Source organism: Salmo trutta, chromosome 27 (assembly GCF_901001165.1).
Source record: "Salmo trutta chromosome 27, fSalTru1.1, whole genome shotgun sequence".
In the NCBI taxonomy this organism is placed as follows: Eukaryota; Metazoa; Chordata; class Actinopteri; order Salmoniformes; family Salmonidae; genus Salmo; species Salmo trutta.
Genome location: NC_042983.1, coordinates 15,616,770 through 15,643,190, shown reverse-complemented (window position 1 = coordinate 15,643,190; position 26,421 = coordinate 15,616,770). Strand labels below are relative to the sequence as shown.

General features: G+C 43.3%; 1 long non-coding RNA gene and 1 pseudogene across 3 annotated transcripts; both read left to right on the top strand.

The window, feature by feature from the left end:
* Positions 1-6,077: 6,077 nt before the first annotated feature.
* On the top strand, positions 6,078-12,768 carry LOC115164419 (uncharacterized). Of its 3 annotated transcripts, none has more exons than XR_003869916.1 (10): positions 6,078-6,233; positions 6,318-6,549; positions 6,782-6,829; positions 6,922-7,190; positions 10,369-10,506; positions 10,634-10,795; positions 11,135-11,280; positions 12,173-12,284; positions 12,395-12,520; positions 12,624-12,768. It is a non-coding gene; the product is annotated as an uncharacterized LOC115164419 (long non-coding RNA). The 3 variants fall into 3 exon arrangements; XR_003869917.1 differs by having other exon boundaries at positions 6,078-6,238; positions 12,627-12,768; XR_003869915.1 differs by having other exon boundaries at positions 6,078-6,238.
* Positions 12,769-15,515: 2,747 nt separating this feature from the next.
* On the top strand, positions 15,516-24,197 carry LOC115164052 (putative phospholipase B-like 2; annotated as a pseudogene).
* The last annotated feature ends 2,224 nt before the right edge of the window (positions 24,198-26,421 follow it).

The following is a 26,421-nucleotide window of genomic DNA, read 5'->3' as shown; positions in this document are numbered from 1 at the left end:
TTTGTTTGATGTTTCTATTACAATTCGAATAGCATATTTTCTAAGAGATTGAAATGCATTCTTTATAATTTGAAGTATTTATGTCAAAACAACACTTTTTTTATGCAAATGAAAGGTTGTAAAAGTAAGCCAGACCTTTTTAGAATAATTTGCATTTTGTTTAATGTTTCTATGACAATCCATGAAAAAGTTATTACAAACAAGAGATTTAAATGCATTTTTTTTTTATGATTTGATGTATTTCTATCAAATCAGTCATTACACCAATTCTATTGCAAACGTTTCGTCTGTTGCAAAACATTTAGCAAAAGAAACCATTTACTCCAAACGCTGTTGAGCTCCGTTTAGTTTTTTAAACGGATGTCATAGTTCAGTCGTGTCTCTTCAAAAAATAAAAATAAGCAGCAGGAAGAAGTTGGAAGGAACCCTGCGGACTTCACTCCACTAGACCACGGAATAATCAACTTTTTAGATGTGCAGCTTGTGCCAATCACTTCGCAGACTATTCAAATTGGAATGGCAACCATTGAGCTGTAAAAGAACGATGGCAACGAGTGGAAACCATACAATGAAAATTAACTATAATTTCCGTTTAAGAACCCAACATTTTTTACTTCACGTTTTGCAACTGACGAAACGTTTTGCATTAGAATCGGTGTAATGAATCATTAGCATTTTGCAATTAGCATTTTGTTTAATGTTCTATGACAATCCATGAAAAAGTTATTGGAACAAGATATTTAAAAGCATTTTTTTTACGATTAGATGTATTTCTATCAAATCAACACTTTACTTTTCATGCAAATCAAAGGTTGTGAAAGTAGGCCTTTTTAGAATAATTAACATTTTGTTTAATGTCTCTAAAACAATCCATGAAAAGGTTATTGCAGATAAGAGAATTATATGCATTTGAAATAATTTCACGAATGTCTGTTGAATGTTGAATATAAAACTAATTTTACATCGGTGAAGAACTGTGGAAGAGCATCAGATTTTTCATCTGAGGTTCCAGGGTTCAAGTCCCTGTTCGGATTTGACTTTTCCCAATTTAACAATAGGTTATAGATTTTGTTATGGTACGTTGCATGAAAAATACGTAATTTAGCCTACAGTTGCCCACAGACAGCCAATGATGTGAATTCAAACTATGAATGAGAATGCACAGCACCGCATACATCTTTCGGTAAGGACTTTTTGAAGGCTGAAGCACAGAGTTTCTAAATAGAAAGAGGTGCAACATCGCAAGACTTCCAGGAAAGCTTGCAAAGCAGACCAAGCCTATGTTTGGGGTTAGAGAAGTCAATGGGAGAATTTATATGTTCTTCCTTGGTTGTTCATTTTCTCGAAATCTAAAGGCATTTATATATTTATATATACACAACCAAGATCTGTTGCCTATGCCTTGTAGTCCTACTCATCACTTACAATTATTATTACAAATCTTTAACCCTCATCGAATATTCAAAAAAGGATTACAATAATGAGATGTATCCACCAATCCAAAAAAAGGATAGGCGGGAGTTAGACAGCCCGCTGTGCCGCTTTGTGGACAACGACTCACCTTACTAGGGTTCGAATCCAGGTTGCATCACATCCGGCCGTGATTGGGAGTCACATAGGGTGGCGCACAATTTGCCCAGCATTGTCCAGGTTTGGCCGTCATTGTAAATAAGAATTTGTTCTTAAAACTGACTTGCCTGGTAAAAAAAATAATGATAATAATATCTTGTCAGTACAGTATATCCATAATCTTTGCCAATACAATACATCAGTAATCCAGGGTTTATATACCTCACTGGTCAGTACAAACTTGAGGAAATGATGACATCATTTAATTTTTATTTTGCGCTACAATAGATTCACTCCATCCTATTCATTCCTATGGAAGACTGCTCCTTCTAGGGAGGGCCAATATGGCCGACCGGTGGCTTCAAAGCCTCTCAATGGCCAATACATAGCATCAGCAATCCAGGGTTTTTATAATGTACGTCATTGGTGTGCACTGCTGAGGCCCGTCAGAGGCTTGATCACTTTGGCCAATCAGAACGTTGAAACACTGCAGCATGAAGTTCACTAAGGATGGCAAGTTCACAAATTCTGATTTGTGGGCTTCAAAACTGAAGAAAATGCGGACAAGTCACTGAAGCATTTCAATAAAAGATTTGTGGACACGTCCAGAGTAACGTTGAGACAGTTAGCCATCCAGACTTCTTTGTACTGGTTAGATGGATAGATAGCCAATCACAGATTCTATACCAACATTGAATTAATTGTGATTAGCTCGCCTGACAGATCACGCCATGGTCCTCTCCATATCTGCCTGGCGGATACATATGGATGGAGTGTAAGATGGCTCAAATGCACAGTGTTGAATTTTTTCTTGTCTTCCTTGACATTGATGTTCTGTTTAATCTTGTTTCTGTTTTATCTTGTGTGTGTATGTGTTAGCTGGAGGCTTTCCAGGAGTTTGTGTCAGTGCATCATAACCGCAGCCAGTTGCCTACCTGGGCCAATGACTCTCTGCCCCAATCAGCAGCCCCCGAGACTGGCCAGGGGAGGAGTCAGGAGAAGAAGGACCTTGTAGTCATAGCAGATAATATTCTAATTTTTGGTGACTTTAATATTCACATGGAAAAGTCCACAGACCCACTCCAAAAGGCTTTCGGAGCCATCATCGACTCAGTGGGTTTTGTCCAACATGTCTCCGGACCTACTCACTGCCACAGTCATACTCTGGTCATAGTTTTGTCCCATGGAATAAATGTTGTGGATCTTAATGTTTTTCCTCATAATCCTGGACTATCGGAGCACCATTTTATTACGTTTGCAATCGCAACAAATAATCTACTCAGACCCCAACCAAGGATCATCAAAAGTTGTGCTATAAATTCTCAGACAACCCAAGATTCCTTGATGCCCTTCCAGACTCCCTCTGCCTACCCAAGGACGTCAGAGGACAAAAATCAGTTAACCACCTGAGGAACTCAATTTAACCTTGCGCAATACCCTAGATGCAGTCGCACCCCTAAAAACTAAAAACATTTGTCATAAGAAACTAGCTCCCTGGTATACAGAAAATACTCGAGCTCTGAAGCAAGCTCCCAGAAAATTGGAACGGAAATGGCGCCACACCAAACTGGAAGTCTTCCGACTAGCTTGGAAAGACAGTACTGTGCAGTATCAAAGAGCCCTCACTGCTGCTTGATCATCCTATTTTTCCAACTTAATTGAGGAAAATAAGAACAATCCAAAATGTATTTTTGATACTGTCGCAAAGCTAACTAAAAAGCAGTATTCCCCAAGAGAGGATGGCTTTCACTTCAGCAGTAATACATTAATGAACTTCTTTGAAGAAAAGATCATGATCAGTAGAAAGCAAATTACGGATTCCTCTTTAAATCTAGGTATTCCTCCAAAACGCAGTAGTCCTGAGTCTGCACAACTCTGCCAGGACCTAGGATCAAGGGAGACACTAAAGTGTTTTAGTACTATATCTCTTGACACAATGATGAAAATAACCATGGCCTCTAAACCTTCAAGCTGCATACTGGACTCTATTCCAACTAAACTACTGAAAGAGCTGCTTCCTGTGCTTGGCCCTCCTATGTTGAACATAATAAATGGCTCTCTATTCACCGGATGCGTACCAAGCTCACTAAAAGTGGCAGTAATAAAGCCTCTCTTGAAACAGCCAAACCTTGACCCAGAAAATATAAAAAACTATCGGCCTATATCGAATCTCCCATTCCTCTCAAATGTTTTAGAAAAAGCTGTTGCGCAGCAACTCACTGCCTTCCCGAAGACAAACAATGTATACGAAATGCTTCAGTCTGGTTTTAGACCCCATCATAGCACTGAAACTGCCCTTGTGAAGATGGTAAATTACATTTTAATGGCGTCAGACCGAGGCTCTGCATCTGTCCTTGTGCTCCTAGACCTTAGTGCTGCTTTTGATGCCATCGATCACATTGTTTTGGAGAGATTGGAAACCCAAATTGGTCTACACGGACAAGTTCTGGCCTGGTTTAGATCTTATCTGTCAGAAAGATATCAGTTTGTCTCTGTGGATGGTTTGCCCTCTGACAAATCAACTGTACATTTCGGTGCTCCTCAAGGTTCCATTTTAGGACCACTATTGTTTTCACTATATGTTTTACCACTTGGGGATGTCATTCGAAAACATAATGTTAACTTTCACTGCTATGCGGATGACACACAGCTGTACATTTCAATGAAACATGGTGAAGCCCATAAATTGCCCTCGCTGGAAGCCTGTGTTTCAGACATAAGGAAGTGGTTGGCTGGCGGACAAAACAGAGATGCTTGTTCTAGGTCCCAAGAAACAAAGAGATCTTCTGTTGAATCTGACAATTAATCTTGATGGTTGTACAGTCGTCTCAAATAAAACTGTGAAGGACCTCGGCGTTACTCTGGACCCTGATCTCTCTTTTGATAAACATATCAAGACTGTTTCAAGGACAGCTTTTTTCCCATCTACATAACACTGCAAAAATCAGACATTTTCTTTCTAAAAATGATGCAGAAAAATGAATCCATGCTTTTGTTACTTCTAGGTTAGACTACTGCAATGCTCTACTTTCCGGCTACCCGGATAAAGCACTAAATTAACTTCAGTTAGTGCTAAATACGGCTGCTAGAATCCTGACTACAACCAAAAAATTGGATCATATTATTCCAGTGCTAGCCTCCCTACACTGGCTTCCTGTTAAAGCGAGGGCTGATTTTAAGGTTTTACTGCTAACCTACAAAGCATTACATGGGCCTTCTCCTACCTATCTTTCTGATTTGGTCCTGCCGTACATACCTACACATACGCTACGGTCACAAGACGCAGGCCTCCTAATTGTCCCTAGAATTTCTAAGCAAACAGCTGGAGGCAGGGCTTTCTCCTATAGAGCTCCATTTTTATGGAATGGTCTGCCTACCCATGTGAGAGATGCAGACTCGGTCTCAACCTTTAAGTCTTTATTGAAGACTCATCTCTTCAGTAGGTCCTATGATTGAGTGTAGTCTGGCCCAGGAGTGTGAAGGTGAACGGAAAGGCACTGGAGCAACGAACCACCCTTACTGTCTCTGCCTGGCCGGTTCCCCTCTCTCCACTGGGATTCTGGAGAGATGAGTTGGGGCTGAGTCATTGGCTTACTGGTGCTCTTCCATGTCGTCCCTATGAGGGGTGCGTCACTTGAGTGGGTTGAGTCATTGACGTGGTCTTCCTGTCTGGGTTGGCACCCCCCTTGGGTTGTGCCGTGGCGGAGATCTTTGTGGGCTATACTCGGCCTAGTCTCAGGATGGTAAGTTGGTGGTTGGAGATATCTCTCTAGTGGTGTGGGGGCTGTGCTTTGTAAAGTGGGTGGGGTTATATCCTGCCTGTTTGGACCTGTCCGGGGGTACCATCGGGTGGGGCCACAGTGTCTCCTGACCCCTCCTGTCTTAGTCTCCAATATTTATGTGTCGGGGGGCTAGGGTCAGTCTGTTATATCTGGGGTATTTCTCCTGTCTTATCCAGTGTCCTGTGTGAATTTAAGTATGCTCTCTCTAATTCTCTTTCTTTCTCTCTCTCGGAGGACATGAGCCCTAAGACCATGCCTCAGGACTACCTGGCATGATGACTCCTTGCTGTCCCCAGTCCACATGGCCGTGCTGCTGCTCCAGTTTCAACTGTTCTGCCTGCGGCTATGGAACCCTGACCTGTTCACTGGACGTGCTACCTGTCCCAGACCTGCTGTTTTCAACTCTCTAGAGACAGCAGGAGCGGTAGAGATACTCTCAATGATTGGCAATGAAAAGCCAACTGACATTTACTCCTGAGGTGCTGACCTGTTGCACCCTCGACAACTACTGTGATTATTATTATTTGACCATGCTGGTCATTTATGAACATTTGAACATCTTGGCCATGTTCTGTTATAATCTCAACCTGGCACAGCCAGAAAAGGACTGGCCACCCCTCATAGCCTGGTTCCTCTCTAGGATTCTTCCTAGGTTTTGGCCTTTCTAGGGAGTTTTTTCTAGCCACCGTGCTTCTACACATGCATTGCTTGCTGTTTGGGGTTTTAGGCTGGGTTTCTGTACAGCACTTTGAGATATCAGCTGATCTAAGAAGGGCTATATAAATACATTTGATTTGATTTGAAGAAGCCTTGGATGATTACTTCAAATTTGAGTCAGACGAGAAGAAGAAGGATGAGGAGTAAGATGAGGAAGAAGACCAGGTTAGGTACACATGCCTACATAGACCTTTTGTTTGACAGATGCTGGTAAATGTGTGTGTGTTAACAGTGTGTTTTCATTGTCAGGTGCTAATAAAGAGGCTCTGAAGTCTGGCCTGTCTGATATGGAGTACCTGTGGCGCAGAGACGGGGTGCTGCTGAGGATGAAGATGATGAGGAAGATGAGCCTGCCCCTATGCAGCAGACAGACAGTGCCTATGAGAGTGGGGATAGAGACGGTATCCAGAGGGCCAAAGCACCAGTCCCTTCACTGGATAAAAGCCAGGGCAAATCTAGCAAGCCTGTCAAACAGCAGGAGGTAGGGCAAATGCCTAACCTTTAACACCTAGCATTTGACCTGCACCCCTGACCCACAAACCTTGGGACTGTAAATTTAAACTCAAATCCTACCTTCATTGAACTGATGGAGGATAGCAGTTAAAACGACATATGGTGTAGCATCCTGACAGTGAAATTAGAGTTGAGGGTTTTCATTGCCGTATCCCCTTTGGTAATGTGTGTGTGTGTCCCTATCTCTCTGTGCCCCATAGACTGAATCCACAGTGAAACTGTGAGAATGTCCCTTCAACATCAAAGAGGTGAGTGTGTGTGGCTTGATGTGGAGTTCGGAGGTGGGGAAATGGTTTATTTATGCGTGACATCTTGGGTTGTTTATGTGTGATATAAACAGCAACAAGTGCAAGAGAGCCATTCGAATCATCAAGAATGCCACCGGCAACAAAACCGAGTATATGTACGTGGACCTGCGCTCAGAGGAGGAGGTGGAAAAGGCTCACAAGTCTGAGGGGCAGGTGGAGAAAGGGAGCGAGAGGAGATTCACCAGGGAGCTGAAGGAAGATGAAGAGGAGGAAGATGTAGCAGAGTCAGGAAGACTCTTCACAAGGAACCTGCCCTAAACCTGCACAGAAGAGGAGCTCCAAGACTTCATCACAAAGCATGGTATGTACATACACGCACAGATACTGTATCAAATCAAATCACATTTTATTTGTCATATGAGCCGAATACAACAGGTGTAGGTAGACCTTACAGTGAAAGGCTTGTTTACAAGCCCTTAACAAACAATGCAGTTTTGAGAAAAATCTAAAAAAATCTATAAAAATGTAAAGTGCAGCAGGAAAAATAACAATAGCGAGGCTATATACAGGGGGTACCGGTACAGAGTCAATGTGCGGGGGCACCGGTTAGTCGAGGTAATTTATACATGTAGGTAGAGTTATTAAAGTGACTTATGCATAGATAATAACAGAGAGTAGCAGCAGCATAAAAGAGTGTGGGGAGGGGGGATTTGGAGGGGGGGGGGGCAACGTAAATAGTCTGGGTAACCATTTGATTAGATGTTCAGGAGTCTTATGGCTTGGGGGTAGAAGCTGTTTAGAAGCCTCTTGGACCTAGACTTGGCGTTCCGGTATGACTTGGCGTTCCGGTAGCAGAGAGAACAGTCTATGACTAGTGTGGCTGGTGTCTTTGACAATTTTTAGGGCCTTCCTCTGACACCGCCTGGTATAGAGTTCCTGGATGTACTGGGCCGTACGCACTACCCTCTGGAGTGCCTTGCGGTCGAAGGCCGAGCAGTTGCCATACGAGGCAGTGATGCAACCAGTCAGGATGCTCTCGATGGTGCAGCTGAAGAACCTTTTGAGGATCTGAGGACCCATGCCAAATCTTTTCAGTCTCCTGAGGGGGAATAGGTTATGTCGTGCCCTTTTCACGACTGTCTTGATGTGATTGGACCATAGTTAGTTTGTTGGTGATGTGGACGCCAAGGAACTTGAAGCTCTCAACCTGCTCCACTACAGCCCCGTCGATGAGAATGGGGGCGTGTTCGGCCCTCCTTTTCCTGTAGTCCACAATCATCTCCTTAGTCTTGAACAGGTTGAGGGAGAAGTTGTTGTCCTGGCACCACATGGCCAGGTCTCTCACCTCCTCTCTATATGCTGTCTCGTCGTTGTTGGTGATCAGCCCTACCACTATTGTGTCATCGGCAAACTTAATGATGGTGTTGGAGTTGTGCCTGGCCATGCAGTCATGAGTGAACAGGGAGTACAGGAGGGGACTGAGCACGCACCACTGAGGGGCCCCCGTGTTGAGGATCAGCGTGGCGGATGTGTTGTTACCTACCCTTACCACCTGGGGGTGGCCCGTCAGGAAGTCCAGGATCCAGTTGCAGAGGGAGGTGTTTAGTCCCAGGGTACTTAGCTTAGTGATGAGCTTTGAGGTGTTGAACACTGAGCTGTAGTCAATGAATAGCATTCTCACATAGGTGTTCCTTTTGTCCAGTGCCGGGCCGCCTCTGCTAAATGGTTGCTGCCACAAATTATTTTCACCCAAAAAAAATGTATTAATTTATTTTGAAAATAATTTTTGAGATGGTAAAACGTTTTCAGTATAAACGTAAACGACTAAAACTGGATTTGAAGTGTGATAAAAATATAATGGAGCTATATATTTTTTAAATAAGATCATCTTTGAGAACTAACAATGACCAAAATAGAAACTAGACAGTCTGAAGAATCTAAAATTCCCAAAATGTAATAGCATGGGGCCCCCATTGATTTTGTTAGAAAATGTGCTTTATAACTGCACAATTCTCTCGCTGCCCATTGGCAAAATATGTAGAATTGCAGGAAATTTTCTTTAAAAGAAATGTTCACCGATATTGAATGTTAGAATGTTTTGTGCATCTCTGAGGGATGTGCTATCGATTTCCTAGGTCATTTCACATTTTCATGTGTATCTGAGTTATTGGCGTTCAAGCAGGCAGAAATCCGTCCGGTATGACGTAGCACTGTGATAAAGTCTCTCTCATTACACTGGATGTTAATAGGAATACGACTTTTAGATCGAGAAAACGTCTATCATACATGTCAGATTTCAATACTGGCAGATGTCATAACTCGGGAGGATGTCTTCTCTTGAATGAGCCATTGATCATATTTTTGCGATATTCCTACCTCGAGAAATGTGTAATTTAACGAAGGGTCTAGAATTGTTTTCCTATTTGTCTGTCTCTTTAGTCCAGGGTGCATTGCATGGTGCTGTTGCTAGAGATATTCGACAAAGGAGATAAGAATCCAATGAATGAAGAACGTATAACACCCCACTTAGCAGAATATCGACCAATCACGTTCACGTTGTCATGCTGCGTCACACGGTTGCTAAGGTAATAGTCACGCAATCCCTTCTCAATGTCAGTGTATATGTTGAGAAAAGTGCCTATTTCCCTCGAACGTACGTAATGTCACAATAGCAAGTTAATTGATGTACGAAGGGCTATATAAATACATTTGATTTGATTTGATTTGATTTGATTTAATTATCTCACATCTCGGCATAGTACAGCATTTGGTGGATGCCCGGTGCAGAAAGGGGCTAGAGAGGCTTTTTTATTTTATTTTTTATTTCACCTTTATTTAACCAGGTAGGCAAGTTGAGAACAAGTTCTCATTTACAATTGCGACCTGGCCAAGATAAAGCAAAGCAGTTCGACAACATACAAAAACACAGAGTTACACATGGAGTAAAACAACATACAATCAATGATGCAGTAGAAAAAAAACAAGACTATATACAATGTGAGCAAATGATGTGAGATAATGGAGGTAAAGGCAAAAAAATGCCATGAGATATAGAATTAGTCATGATGTATTGTGTACAGATGCTGTAAAACAGATTGGTGGAACAACAGTGTGGAATGATGTAGCTTCCACGGCTGCTCCTGTAGTAAGTGGACCTAATGTCGGAGCTGGTGTTTCTGCTGGTCCTGGCATGGTTTGGAGGCCTGTTCGGAAATCTTGCGCTCATGAATGTGCGGTGTCAAAGGACACTTTTATTGGTAAGGTTGTCAATACGTCTCGGGGTGTGGAAAGCAAAAATGCCAGGTTGAAGGTTATTGTGGAGACAGCAAAAGTGATATTTGGGGTAACAGATGTTACTGTTGAAATTGTTGTTGACATGCTGAACAATCCTGAAAGTGGAGTGTTTCAGCATGATATAGATACAGTTTAATGGGGTGGGGGGTTAGGGATGGTGTGGTAGAAGTTAGTAGGGATTTATTTGTTTTTTATTTTCATGGTAGTACAGAATTGGGCAGATCATGATTGATTGTACATTCCAGCACAGTAGGTGGCGGCATGTACTTAAATGATTGATTGCGGACCGCCATGATATCATAGAAGAGTGTAACAGTGAGGATGTCCAGGAGTCTCACCAGTTCCTGTTAGACAACCACATTTGTCTGGACTCCTTCAGTCAGGTATGTTGCAAAATACTGTCTAGGATTTGCTAACAGAGCATTAAGAAGAGAACATTATTTAAAGTTCATAACATTATTTAACATTTTGATCACTTTGGATTCTGTTTATTTGTGTGTGTGTGTTTAGGCGCAGGGGCACGTGTGTATTCCTGGTGAAGAACCTTCCAGCGGGAGTGAAGGTCGAGGACCTGGAGGTGCTGTTCTCATAGCATGGCACCCTGGGTAGAGTGCTGCTGCCGCCTGCGGGCCTAACTGACATAATAGAATACCTTGAGCCCACTGAGGCAAGGTGTGTGTGTGTTCCATATAAATGTGGCCTCTAATGCGACAATAGGACTGAATATGCATATTCATTACATTTGTATTAGCAGAATGCTGTCTGATGAAGACCATGGTCGCGTTCAGTTTTAGTGTACTGTAACATACTGTCTCTCTCCTTCTGCCTGCCTCACTTTCTAGTTCTAGCACGTTCCCCTATACTTAGAGTGGGCCCCGATAGGAGTGTTCTCTGCAGCCATGCCCAGTAAGATAGGTGAGGTTCTTGATGAAGAGTGTTGATCCCGGTGCTTCTTTATTTGTTATTATTATACCCCTTTTTCTCCCCAATTTCGTGGTATCCAATTGGTAGTTACAGTCTTGTCCCATCGCTGCAACTCCCGTACGGACTCGGGAGAGGCGAAGGTCGAGAGCCGTGCATCCGCTGAAACACAACCCAGCCAAGCCGCACTGCTTCAGACACTGAAGGCAGCAGAGAAGGCCATAAGGCAGCTACAGGTACTGACCCTAGTACTGATCCTTGACACCTAACCTTTAACCCCTACAGATACTGATCTCACACTTATCTCTCTCACCCTGTCTATCTGTCAGTCTCTCCTCCCCCAGCTCTCTTTCTCTTAGTACTGCAGTGTGGCTGACCACCAGTTGGAGTTGAAAGTCTCTGAGTGCCACCAAGAGAGTCACTCCATCATGCTGATCACAGTTACACAAACTAACAACAAACTAATAGTAATAAGAGTACTTATAATGACACAATGCAGATTTTCTCCTTATAGATATGGGAGCATTGAAACGGAGACGCTGTGAGTTGAGGTGCAGGTGAAACGTTTAATAAAACAACAAACATGAAAGGAGACAACATAAGTGGCATTTACACATGAACACAGGAAAAAAAAAAAACTGATTGAGGAAGGAACCCAAGGGAGTGACAGATATAGGGGAGGTAATCAGGAAGGTAATGGAGTTCAGGTGAGTATCATGATGATCTGCAGGTGTGCATAATGATGGATCCCAGGACCGGTGGTTAGTATACAGGCGACGTTGAACACTGGAGGGGAGGAGTGGGAGTAGACGTGACAAGCATTTTCAAATTCTTTGTCGCCTTAGCTTGCTACATAACTTCTGAGTGATAGGAAGCACAAGTACCACCACCAATCAGCCTACACCATTGTGTTTACACCCGTCATTGCTATGACAACCAGCATAGCTATGTCAGAAAAATGACTGCTGTCTGAACACGCATCCGATTTGGTCACTCTTGTAACTTATTATTCCAAAGTGGATTTGAAAAACAAAACTGATTTGAGCATTAAGGCCTGCAGTGTGAACAAGGCTTCAGTCACTCTCACACTGATGATGATGATGATGATGATATGTGTATCCCCTCCAGCACGTTTGGGGAACTGAAGACTGTTCGTCTGCCAAAGAAGGCGCCCGGTACCGGCACCTGGGTTCACAGCGGGTTTGGCTATGTAGACTTCCTCACAAAACAGGATGCCAAGGTGAGTGAGGGTGAATGACCACGGTGTGTGTTATTTCTTGTTTCCCCTCTAAAAAACCATTATTGTTGCTGTACAGTACTGTTGAGAGTTATTTCTTGAATCCACTGTAGAAAGCATTCTCAGCGCTGTGCCATAGCTACTGTACCATCTGTACGGGTGTCGGCTGGTTCTACAGTGGGCCGATGCTGAAGACACTGTGGAGACGCTACGTAGGAAAACAGCTGAGCATTTCCACGGTAACACCCAGCGTACCAGCATACAGATACAGTAATACATTTCATATTGATGTTTGGAGAAACCTATTCTCTGATCTCTCTCTCTCTCTTTGACGTCCCTAAGAAGAAGCAGAGGTGATGGAGGGGATTATGGAGACCGAGGGGGCAAAGGATGACTGACCCCTAAATCACACCCCTTAACCACAACCCAGCCCTGATTGGTGCCTGTGGCCCCATGTGGGTAGGACTGACTGCATAATCTGGACCTAGTGACAGGAGAAGGAGGAATCAGAAACAGAGTGCTGTTGAGACAAGGAACTCCTGTGTGTGTGTGTGTGTGTGTGTGTGTGTGTGTGTGTGTGTGTGTGTGTGTGTGTGTGTGTGTGTGTGTGTGTGTGTGTGTGTGTGTGTGTGTGTGTGTGTGAGAGAGAGAGAGAGAGAGAAAGAGACATCTCAGTAAGAGGGCCCTGACGATGACATCAAATAAATGTTTATTTGTCACATGCGCCAAATACAACAGGTGTAGTAGACCTTACAGTGAAATGCTTACTTACAAGCCCTTAACCAACAATGCAGTTTTAAGAAAAAAAAGTGTTAAAGTAAAGTATTTACTAAAATAAACTTTAGTAATAAAAATAAATAAAAAAAATCTAACTAATAATTAAGGAGCAACAATAAAATAACAGTGAGGCTATATACAGGGTGTACTGGTACAATCTGCAGGGGCACCGGTTTGTCGAGATAATTGAGGTAATATGTACATGTAGGTGACTATGCATGGATAATAAACAGAGGGTAGCAGCAGCATAAAAATGGGTGGTGGGGACAATGCAAATAGTCCGGGTAGTCATTTGATTCGCTGTTCAGGAGTCTCATGGCTTGGTGGTAGAAGCTGTAAATAAGCCTTTTGGTCCTAGACTTGGCGCTCCGGTACGGCTTGCCATGCGGTAGCAGAGAGAACAGTCTATGACTAGGGTGTCTGGAGTCTTTGGCAATTTTTGGGGCCTTCCTCTGACACAGCCTGGTATAGAGGTCCTGGACGGCAGAAAGCTTGGCCCCAGTGATGTACTGGACCATATGCACTACCCTCTGTAGTGCCTTGCGGTCGGAGGCCGAGCAGCTGCCAGACCAGGACATGGGACTCTGATGATGATATGGTTATTTGTACTCAACAATTAAATGTTATCCATTTGATAAAGTGGCTTTGAGAGTTTGTTTTTAATTAATTGCATTTTTATTTTATCAGAACTTATATCAGAACTTATATCACTTATGTTAGAGGGTGGGGACTTTGATTTTGAAATTCCTTCCTCAGTTTTCGTCACAACCCACAATAGTAAAGATGTCTGACAGGTGTCCACACAAGTCAACCTCAGTGAAGATTTCTATGTTTTTATGTGTTTTGTATTTATCATGGACGCCTGTTCAGACCGAGATTAATTCTGCTGTTCTCGATAAACAAACTGGCCAGCTGTCTCTACAAGAGGGTTTCCGAGACGACTATGTAGCCTGGGCGAACTTTACCGACGACATCAAGAACTCAGGGTAAATTCCTCTGCGCGCTATCGCCCTGGACCAGCGCTAATGTAGCTACATAGACGAAGCAGCACAAAAAATATGCATTTGGGTAAAGAGCAAGTTACAACGAGCAGTTTAGCCAAACATGGGCTCTTAAAAAATAGATTTAGTCTAGACAACATTGGCTTGACAATGGGGATAGGACAGACTATGTACTAGAATCGATTTTAGTCAAATGGGAGTGCCTGTTCTATTACATCTGTTGTGATAAAAGAGCATTCCCATTTTTATTCAGGGTTGTAGTTTAACAGTGTGTCATCCAAATCCACCCCATAGAGTAGACCAGGGGTTCCCAAAATGTAATCGTCCACGACCCCATTTTGATATCTGAAAATTCTTGCGACCCCAACCGTGTGAAAGAAAAGTATGTAATTAACAGCCAATGTTTACTTTTTTGGGGGGGCTATAGCAGTCAATTGCAAAACATTCTAAAAGTATTTCTGATTGTCTTCTAAACTCACGATCACATACTTGTAATGTGGGGCTATGACAGTCAATTGCAAATTAGTCTGACATGTCAAATGCCGCGTTCAAAACAATTGGGAACTCGGAAATCTCCGACTTCACTGCGTTCAAGACAACTGGGAACTCGGAACAAAAATTGGTCAGACTGTGAAATCATTGTTAGGTCATCCAACTCGGAATTCTAAGTCGGGAACTCTGCCTCTTTCTAAAGCTCCGACCTGAAGATCACTGACGTCATGATTTGACCTCATTTTGAAAGCACCATTATCTCACCAGTCACCACCACTAATGAGATGGGTGTGCATGAAGCATGTCACGTCGAAGCTTCTCAAAGGCAGGGGGAGTAGTCAACAGTGCACACTTCATCTCTGCTGTCACATCCAACCTGGATTGATATTTGGTTATAATGCAGACGAGAGCACTGCTGACTGCAGCTTCACACAGATATGAGCTGGCGAAGGTTACCTTGAGTTGTAAATGCTCTGAGGGAGATGGCAGGGTATTCCCTTTGAGTCGACCAAAACTCCTCCCTAGTAACCCGTGATTGCGTTCTCTGCAGCATTCGGTCACATGACAGCTCGAAAGGCCGCAGTTGACTGTTGGACTTGCATCGTTCCAATTCGAGCGCAACGTTTAAGTGCGGCCTTTTCCTACGATCTAAGGACACTCTAGTTGAATTTCATCTTTTAGATTTCAAAAATGTTCTTTTAGATTTTTAAATGTTAACCACATTACAATGATTTTGAGATACAAAGAAGATATATACCATTTTTGGGGGGTGGAAATTTGTCTGCGACCCCATTTTCATATCCCTAGTTTGGGAACTGCTGGAGTAGACACCCAAAGACTTTCCTAACAAGTCAGGTCGTGATCAGGGTAAAACTCCTTACCCAAATACATTTTTATGTATATTCACTAAGTGTTCTCTCCCTCTGCTGGGCATATCTGGAGGTGACCACTAGCGGGCGCTATAATGATAGCATCCAAGCCGGGGCCGTTGAAGCTGCAGTCAGCTCCGAGGTAAGGTAGAGCGAGACACAGTCACCCTAACCCTGCTGGGGCAGTGGAGTCTAAGGTCGTGTTCCCCTGCTCAGACATTGCTGACAAATGCCAGATCTTACAAACATTACAGCAGTCTGGTGTCTGACGGCACAATCGATGACGTAGCACGCAACCATTGGTTGATCCATGCAACATCTGAACAGGGGAACACGACCCAAATCTATAGCTGATCTATTTGTGTGTTTGTGTCATAGCTGATCTATAAGCACTGGATGAACACACTTATGGGGTACTGCGGTCCGTTTACATTTGAGTCAGGATTCTGTCACAGACTGAAGGATTACATCACCACCAACCTGCAGTGGGTCAGACAGCAGATAGAGGGGCATCCACACTGTCCCTACTGGCACCAGGTATTGGCTGAGTCTGGGTCAGCCAATGTGCTAAATCACCAAGTATCTACTCCTTTTTCTCTGTGTCTAAACAGTAAATAACTTGCTAGAGTGGATCATTCAGTACACACTTGGGATCTAATAAGAACGCCTTAGTAGAGGACATTTTGTATTTAGACTTTCTCTCGCTTTGGTGTGGTTGGTGTTGCTGCAGCTGAAAGGTCTGGAAGATGGCTACAATGATCAGCTGTCATTTCCCAGAGGCCCTTTCACTCTCAACCCCTTCGGCTTCCTGTAAGTGTGGTCTGTGACCTCTGATGGGTTAGAGTTCACCCATAGAAAATGATAGAGGACTCTAGTGCCCAAAAGCTATTTTAGCATGGGCAGCGCCATTCAGGACTTAAACTATTTTGAAGTAGTCAACTGGGTGGGACTTAATTCCATCACATAATTCCATCCAGATCATCAGGAGGGGTCAGCCAATGAATAATACTTGTGAGCAAACATTCCATAACTGCAGGTGGCAGTAAATCGGCAACCTTGGCTTTATCTGTTCAAACAACACACTGCAAGTAGTATGCACCCTTTCAGTTTGTTTACCAACTCATAGAAGTAGTAGAAGAAAATTGACTACTTCAAAATGGAAATGGCCTCAATGGTGCTGCCCGTCCACTCACAGACGGCATAATTGGACAGATACAAAGAAGAGTCCTCTATCATTCTCTATGAGATCAGCCCAGCAGTGAGTTTCTGTAAGCACCCCTGATTTTACTCACCAAGAGTACCCATCTCAGGAATAATGTGAGGGGTTCCAATGGGGATTTTTTTTAGGGTGAGCTAAATCAAGTGCACCTTGCTATACAGCTATGACCAAACCCTCTATTTCTCTGTGGCTATTCCAGAGAGAATGATAGCGGCATCTAGTGGCCAAACGCCATTTTAGCATGGCCAGAGCTATTGAGGGCTTCCACCATTTTAATGTAGTCCACTTAGTGGGACTTCCAACTTCATTGGCTGATCCCTCCTGGTGATGCTGCTGGAGTCATGTGCAACCAGGTCATCAGGAGCGATCAGCCAATCGTAACAAATAAGAAAATGTACTACTTCAAAATGGAGATGGCCTTAATAGCACTGCCCATGCTGTCACAGACGCCATAATGGCATGGATACAATGATGAGGCGTCTTTCCATCTCTATGGGCTATTCAGACTTTTCCAGATGGGAGGAGACCTGGTGGATCTTGAGGGGGCCCTAAACAAATCTAGCCAATCCCGGACACTGGGCTCTGGCTCCTGCTCCGCCCTCGTCAAGCTATTGCCTGGCAACAAGGATCTGCTGGTGTCTCATGATACCTGGAACATCTACCAGGCCATGCTGCGCATCCTAAAGAAGTACCAGTTCGCCTACCGTGTCTCTCCTACAGGTAACCTTTGACCCCTAAAACTCTCATAAGGATAAGTTAACTATGTCTACAATGTCTCCTAATGTCCCTCCTAACATACACACTCTTAATGAAGCACTCCTGGAAACTCCGCTTGTGAATACTGGGAAAGGCCAACCATGAGTTGTGTGGTGTTGTGTGTTCTATATTTTATGGTTCTGAGTTTGATTTCTGTGTTCTGTTGTTCTCAGACAGTGATCCAATCCCTGGCGGAACCCAGGCCTTCTCCTCCTACCCAGGGTCCATTTTCTCTGGAGATGACTTCTACATCCTTAGTACCGGGCTGGTGAGAGCTTTGTGTAATATGTGTGTACATAGTATATGTGTGTGTAGTATTTGTTTTTTAAAGATGTCCCTCCACAGGTTACCTTGGAGACCAGCATCGACAACAGTAATCCCGCCCTCTGGAAATTTGTTCAACCAACCGGAGCAGTGATGGAGTGGCTGAGGAACATCGTAGCCAATAGGCTGGCTGCATCCGGCAAGGAGTGGGCAGAGATTTTCAGCAAACGCAACAGTGGAACGTGAGTCTCTTCAGGCCATTTGGGCGACATTTTCTCCTTCCTGTAGACTCTCATTGACCTATGGATGTCTACCATGTTGGTTATCTCTCCAGTACTGTTAGACCAAAGCTGAAGATCAGAAAACAAACCCTCAACAAGCTATTTAACTGTCCATTTAAAGGACACTAGGAGATGAAGAGTGAACGGAACTATCCCTTAAAGGAATTAAGTAAACTAAAAATAACATCACATGAAATATCACGAGTGGTCAGGTGACCTGAGTGAGATTTTTTTTCGGGGAGGAGCAGAGTTAAGTCAATTCTGTACTGAGTTGCAAATTTCTCTTTAATTCCAATTCAATTCTTGAAATTGGCCACCCCCACAGGTAGCAGAATTTGATTGAAATTTGAATGAAAGGAAGTAGAATTTAATTAAATGAAATTAAAATGGCTTATTTATTCTACACATCACCATAGTAATGTTTATTTTGACATAATGTATGGTTACCAATACCATGTAGCATAAGGTTGAAACATTTAATTTTTAAAACTCATTCTCCTAAAACAATTGTAAATAATTACAGTGGTCTGGAAATATCCTAAGATTGTGTTGTGGGTTGTCTATAATAATTCATAATTCCCTTAATGTTTTCATATTTTTGATGAAAAAAAACATCTCATGACAAAGAAAAATATTGTTTGACATCTTTGAGTTATAATGAAACTAATATTTGAAATTGTGTATTCTTTGCATTAATAAGTGGCATATGTCAAATGAATGAGCCTTTCATGTTTCACGTCTCAGTTTAATTGGTTTTAATTAAATTCTACTTCCTTCAATTCAAACTCAATTCAAATTCTTCATTCTGTGGCGTGGGTTGGGGCCAATTCATATATTGAATTCAATTCCTACATTCGAATTGACCCCAACTCTGCTGGGAAGGCAGGCATGGGACTTATCAGTGACACCGACTCAGGCCAAAGTCCCCAGAAATCAAAGGTTACTCATGTTGATTTGTAGGGTTAGAGTTAGGGCTATTTAATCTGTCTTCTACAGCTTATCTCAGTCTCTGAGATGTTTTACTTCTCTAGCCTATCTCTAGCATATCTACTTACAGTCTGTCAGTTAACAGCCTCTGTTACTCACCAGAGGGGAGTTACAGTGGAACCTAAAAGACTAACTAGTGTCTCATCAATCATCATAAATTACTCAATGGCCTCAATACAGACCCCCAGACAGCGTAGAATGTCTACCTTTGGAACCAATGCATTCCCTCACTTGTAGGTATGTGTGTGTTAGATGTAATAACCAGTGGATGATAGTGGACTACAGGCATTTCACTCCGGGGATGACAGAGACCAAGGAGCAGCTGTTTACTGTACTGGAGCAGCTCCCGTAAGAGTCAACACACACACGGCTGGTCACGATACCAGTGTTAAGATACTAGGAATGAAAAGAAACAAAACCTTCATTCATTTCTTGAGGAAAACAGTCCTCATGTTGTTATCCAGAGTCACCTTTGTTTATGTTGCAAGCTATATCACACACATATTTTACATAAAGTAGGGATTTAAAGGACCATAAAGTAAACATTTTTTGGGCCAAAAGAAAATCCGGTATCGTAGTATTGCGATCCTGGTATCGCGACAACCCAAGCACACACACACATTGGAGAAATGTTTTGTGTGTTCATCCTGCTGTGGTGAGCTGGCTATTTATCAATAACAGCAATAAGTGTGTGTGTGTGTGTGTGTGTGTGTGGTTATGTTCTGTAGTGGGCTGGTTGTTCACTCTGATAAAACCCAGGAGTTGCTGCAGAAAGGTTACTGGTCCAGTTATAACATCCCGTAAGTACCAATAACAACATATATAACTACCACACACTAGTAATGACTATATTATTAAAAGGTGGTGACTGTCTGTCTCTCAGGTTTGTTCTGATCAACAACAGAAATAACCTGTGTATGTATGACACACACTCTCACTGTGTGTGTGTAGGTACTATGAGGAGGTGTAATGCCAGTGGCTGTCGAGAACTGGTTAAACAGTTTGGTCCGTGGTTCTCTCTGGACATGAACCCTCGAGCCCAGATCTTCAGAAGGAACCAATCACAGACATGGACTCCATGGTCCGCCTCATGAGGTACGCTCTTCCAGTCAGAGGCTTCTACACCAGATGTCACAGGAGAGAGAGGGACAGACCTGCATTTAGGCTTATATACACGAGTATCCTTACCTACAGCTGTGTCCTTACCTACAGTGCATTCGGAAAGTATTCAGACCCCTTGACTTTTTCTACATTTTGTTACGTTACAGCCTTATTCTAAAATGGATTAAATGTTTTTTTTCCCCCCTCATCAATCTACACACATTACCCCATAATGACAAAGCGAAAAAAGGTTTTTGCTCCCGACATGCAATGTCAACTGTGGGACCTTCTATAAACAGATGTGTGCCGTTACAAATCATGTCCAATAAATTGAATTTACCACAGCTGGACTCCAATAAAGTTGTAGAAACATCTCAAGGATGATCAATGGAAAGAGGATGCACCTGAGCTCAATTTCGAGTCTCATAGCGAAGAGTCTAAATACTAATGTAAATGTGATATATATTTTTTAAATAAATGTGTATACATTTCTAATAACCTGTTTTCGCTTTGTCATTATGTGGTATTGTGTGTAGGTTGAAGGGGGAAAAAATGTAGAATCCATTTTTAGAATAGAGGCTGTAACGTAACAAAATGTGGAAAAAGTCAAGTGGTCTGAATACTTTTCGAATGCACTGTGCATTTTTAGCCAATGTATGAAAATCCCTTCCCTACCCCCCTCTTTTTCTGTAGGTATAATAACTTTAAGGAGGACCCGTTGTCTTGGTGTGAGGGCTGTGACCCGCCTGCTAATGGAGAGAACACCATCTCAGCCCGGTCCGACCTGAACCGGCTAACGGAACGTATCCCTTCGGAGCGCTGAAGCAGAGACCACATGGAGGAACGGATATGAAGGTAAGGCCGTCCTCCACTTCTACTTTCTATTTCTCTAGGTATGAGTTAGGTGAGCTGTTATGACATGCTTCTTGTAGGTGTCACTAATTGGCTGTGTGTGTACCTTTTGGATGTGTACCTTTGAGTGTGTGTAGGTGACATCCTACGGGCTGTGGCGTGAGTTTGGCTTCCTGGCAGCGAGTGGACCCACTTGGGACCAGGTACCTGCCTTCCAGTGGAGTTCCTCCCCCTACTCAGACCTGATGCACATGGGACACCCTGACTCCTGGGCGTTTACACCTTTAAATGTCACCTGGTCTACCTAACCCTTCTGGTAAATCCTTCTTTCCCCTGATTCTGCCTCTTCGACACTACTCTCCTCCCTTTCCGCATCCTATGACTTGCACTATCCCCCTTTCCTCCCGGCTGGCTCGGCCCTCCTCTCCTGCTCCCTGGCCTGAGTGACGCATTGCGAGCTTACAGAAGAGGGCTAGGGGCAGCTGAGCGAAAATTGAGGAAAACTAAACTTCAGGAGGACCTATCATCCTTTCACTCCTTCCTCTCTACCTACTCTTCCTCTGTATCTGCTGCTAAAGCCACTTTCTACCACTCTCTAACCCTAGGAAACAATTTTCTACCTTCAACGCCCTCCTTAATCCTCCACCACCTCCCTCCTCCCTCTCTGCAGACGACTTTGTCAACCACTTTGAAAAGAAGTTTGACAACATCCGCTACTCATTCACTCAGCCTATTGAGTCCACTGGTCTCACTCACATAGAACTACCCTACGCCTTGACCTCTTTCTCCCCTCTCTCTCCAGATGACATCTTGCGACTAGTAAGGTCTGGCCGCAGAACAACCTGCATGCTCAACACCATCCCCTCCTCCCTTCTCCAGAACATCTCTGGAGATCTTCTCCTATGCCTCACATCCATCATCAACTCATCCCTGACCACTGGCTGAGTCCCCTCTGACTTCAAAATGGCCAGAGTCGCTCCCCACCTCAAGAAACCAACACTCGACTCATCTGACGTCAAAAACTATAGACCTGTATCCCTTCTTTCTTTTCTTTCCAAAACACTTCAGCGTGCCGTCTCTGATCAACTTTCTCGTTATTTTTCTAAGAACAATCTTCTTGACCCTAACCAGTCAGGCTTTAAGACGGGTCACTCAACCGAGACTGCTCTTCTCTGTGTCGCGGAGGCTCTCCGCACTGCCAAAGCTGACTCTCTCTCCTCTGTTCTCATCCTCCTAGATCTATCCGCTGCCTTTGACACTGTGAACCATCATATCCTCCGCTCAACCCTCTCAGGGCTGGGCGTCTCTGCACACACTTGGATTGCATGGCCTGCCAGGTGACGTGGCGAGGATCTGTGTCTGCACCAAGTACTCTCACTACTGGTGTTCCCCAGGGCTTGGTTCTAGGTTGAAAACCCCGCTTGTGCCGTCAAACCCCTGCAACTTATCCAGAACACTGCAGCGCACCTGGTTTTCAACCTTCCCAAGTTCTTTATTGTCACCCCAGTCCTTTGTACACTCCACTGGCTTCCGGTCAAAGCTCAAATCCACTGCAAGACCATGGTGCTTACCTACGGAACAGCAAGAGGAACTGCCCCTCCCTACCTTCAGGCTGTGCTCAAACCCTACACCCCAACCTGAGAACTCCATCCTACCTTCAGGCTGTGCTCAAACCCTACACCCCAACCTGATAACTCCATCCTACCTTCAGGCTGTGCTCAAACCCTACACCCCAACCTGAGAACTCCATCCTACCTTCAGGCTGTGCTCAAACCCTACACCCCAACCTGATAACTCCATTCTACCTTCAGGCTGTGCTCAAACCCTACACCCCAACCTGAGAACTCCATCCTACCTTCAGGCTGTGCTCAAACCCTACACCCCAACCTGAGAACTCCATCCTACCTTCAGGCTGTGCTCAAACCCTACACCCCAACCTGAGAACTCCATCCTACCTTCAGGCTGTGCTCAAACCCTACACCCCAACCTGAGAACTCCATCCTACCTTCAGGCTGTGCTCAAACCCTACACCCCAACCTGAGAACTCCATCCTACCTTCAGGCTGTGCTCAAACCCTACACCCCAACCTGAGAACTCCATCCTACCTTCAGGCTGTGCTCAAACCCTACACCCCAACCTGAGAACTCCATCCTACCTTCAGGCTGTGCTCAAACCCTACACCCCAACCTGAGAACTCCATCCTACCTTCAGGCTGTGCTCAAACCCTACACCCCAACCTGAGAACTCCATTCTACCTTCAGGCTGTGCTCAAACCCTACACCCCAACCTGAGAACTCCATCCTACCTTCAGGCTGTGCTCAAACCCTACACCCCAACCTGAGAACTCCACCCTACCTTCAGGCTGTGCTCAAACCCTACACCCCAACCTGAGAACTCCATCCTACCTTCAGGCTGTGCTCAAACCCTACACCCCAACCTGAGAACTCCACCCTACCTTCAGGCTGTGCTCAAACCCTACACCCCAACCTGAGAACTCCATTCTGCCACCTCCCATTCTAGCTCTGACGACTGATTTATTTACTTGAGAAAAAATGTACTTTCTATGCCTGTGATATGTGATTGTCCCACCTAGCTATCTTAAGATGAATGCACTAACTGTAAGTCGCTCTGGATAAGAGCGTCTGCTAACTGACTAAAATTGAAATGTACCCCTTACATTAACCCTACACGCAAACACCCCTCCGTGTCAGAGAATAAACTAAGGGGTGATGGGTTTCATTTCAGAAGGGAAATGATTACAAAAGTAATGTAATGTATTAGGTATACAGTACAACAGTAAGCTCAGGGTTAGCATGTATATTTACTGCTCTGTTGTGTGAACAATCTTGAAATAAGGAAGTGGGTTTTAACTGAGTTGTATTTTTTTTTTTAAATGTTTTGCTCGTTCTGGCTGTCTTATTGAATGTGATGTGAGATGAGAAAACTTTAAATGGGGCTGGAGTTCCACATATGACAATATAGAGGTAGGAAATTGTACTTGGAAAAAATGCACTATTCTTTTGGCCAATAGAGAATGATTAAAATATATATATTTAATCAAACAGTTTAGTGTAGCCTATGTGCCTACTTGAAGTATTCTACCATTTGATTCATGCTGCTATGACACTGGTCAATTTGTTCAATTCATGTTGACCTTATTAGACAGTAATCGCATAAAAACATGTATTACATTTGTTAGCATTTGACAGATGTGCTTTAATACGGTCAATGGTTTTTGGAATTATTTTTGTTTTAAACTTTACTTTATAGCCATGTCATGTGTAGTTTATTTAGTAATACAAAGCTGGCGTTCTGTCTTTTGGTGTCGTACACTGTTGTCGCTGATGGCCCAGACTTTATTAAGCATTCCTGAAAGCGAAACACAACTGATTTGAAAGAAGGGGAGGGACATAGTCATCACATGTTCGAATCCAATGACAATGCACGTGGCTCTGCTTTCCTCCAATCCGAACTCTTTAACTACACTTCTTGTTGTTCTGCCTTATTACCGTTCTCCTAGCAGCAGGATATTATGATGGCAACACGATCGCAGATTATTTTAATTTTAAAATAAGAGTCCCCCTGCAAAAACGGGCAACATTTTGGGAATATCGTTTGTTTTTAATCACTAGTGCAGTACAACTCTTTCTCACAGATTTGCTACCACCTTTGAAAAAAAATGTATGGATAATTTGACTTTTAATATTGTAGTATTTATAGGGCAATGAATGAAAGTGCTGCTGGGGATTTAGACCACAGTTCTCCATAAAATAACATCATATAAAGATTCTACAGACCTTACTTAATGAGTAATCCCAACCCCACTTTTACCTCGGCACAGAATATTTTTTCTCTATAAACCAATATTACATTTTTTGGCATGTAGTATTGCATTGCAGTGGGTGGAGTAGAAAGTGCTGCTGGGTGTTTACACCTCAGGACCCCAAGAAATAACACAATATATAGATTACAGGCCACGGGAGGCTGCTGAGGGGAGAATGGCTCATAATAAGGGCAGGAATGGCGAAAGTGGAATGGCATCAAACACATGGAAAACATGTATTTGATACCATTCCACCTATTCCGCTCCGGTCATGAACACGAGCCCGTTCTCACCAATTAAGGTACCTCCAACCTCCTGTGTTACATACCCAAATGAGTATTCCCAACTCCACCTTTACTTTGGCACATGTCCATTCACTGTATTGCAGTGAATGGAATGGTTGGAGTAGAAAGTTCTGCTGGATATTTAGATCTCAGTCACCCAAGAAATAGATTCTCTAGAGACCCTACTGAGTATTGCCAACTCCACTTTTACCTTGGCACATAAAATCGTTTTTTCTATACACCCTAATGTTGTGAACATACCAATCTAAACATTGTATTTTTTGATAGTGCTCTTAAAAAACAAATAGAAGCATATTTGCAATTATTTACATAAAGTCCTTCTTCATTTGCTTAAGAGCACAATAAAAATGGACATTGATTCAAATTGTATATATTTTGAATATTTATCAACATTGCATCACATATGCTACTTCTATTATCTGTCAATTTATTCCTAGTTATATGTACACTACCGGTCAAAAGTTTTAGAACACCTACTCATTCAAGGGTTTTTCTTTATTTTTACTATTTTATACATTGTCGAATAATAGTGAAGACATCAAAACTATGAAATAACACATATGGAATCATGAAGTAACCAAAAAAAGTGTTAAGCAAATCAAAATATATTTTATATTTGAGATTTTTCAAATAGCCACCCTTTGCCTTGATGACAGCTTTGCACACTGTTGGCATTCTCTCAACCAGCTTCATGAGGTAGTCACCTGGAATAAAAAAGATGCTAAAATGTGCAGTTTTGTGGACACAACACAATGCCACAGATTTTTTACGTTTTGAGGGAGTGTGCAATTGGCATGCAGACAATTATCTGCATTATTGCCAGATAATTGAATGTTAATTTCTCTATCATAAGCTGCCTCCAATGTTGTTTTAGAGAATTTGGCAGTACGTCCAACCGGCCTCACAACCGTAGACCACGTGTAACCACTTTAGCCCAGGACCTCCACATCTGGCTTCTTCACCTGTGGGATCGTCTGAGACCAGCCACCCGGACAGCTGATGAAACTGTGGGTTTGCACAACCGAAGGATTGCTGCACTAACTGTCAGAAACTGTCTCAAGGAAGCTCATCTGCGTGCTAGTCATCCTCACCAGGGTCTTGACCTGACTGCAGTTTAGCATCATAACTGACTTCAGTGGGCAAATGCTCACCTTCGATGACCACTGGCACGCTGGAGAAGTGTGCTCCTCACGGATGAATCCCGGTTTCAACTGTACCGGGCAGATGGCAGACAGAATGAATGGCGTCGTGTGGGCAAGCGGTTTGCTGATACCAACGTTGTAAACTGAACACAATTGCATTTTATTGTTTGCAATTTCAATGCACAGAGATACCGTGATGAGGTCCTAAGGCCCATTGTCGTGCCATTCATCCCCCGCCATCGCTTCATGTTCCAGCATGATAACGCACGGC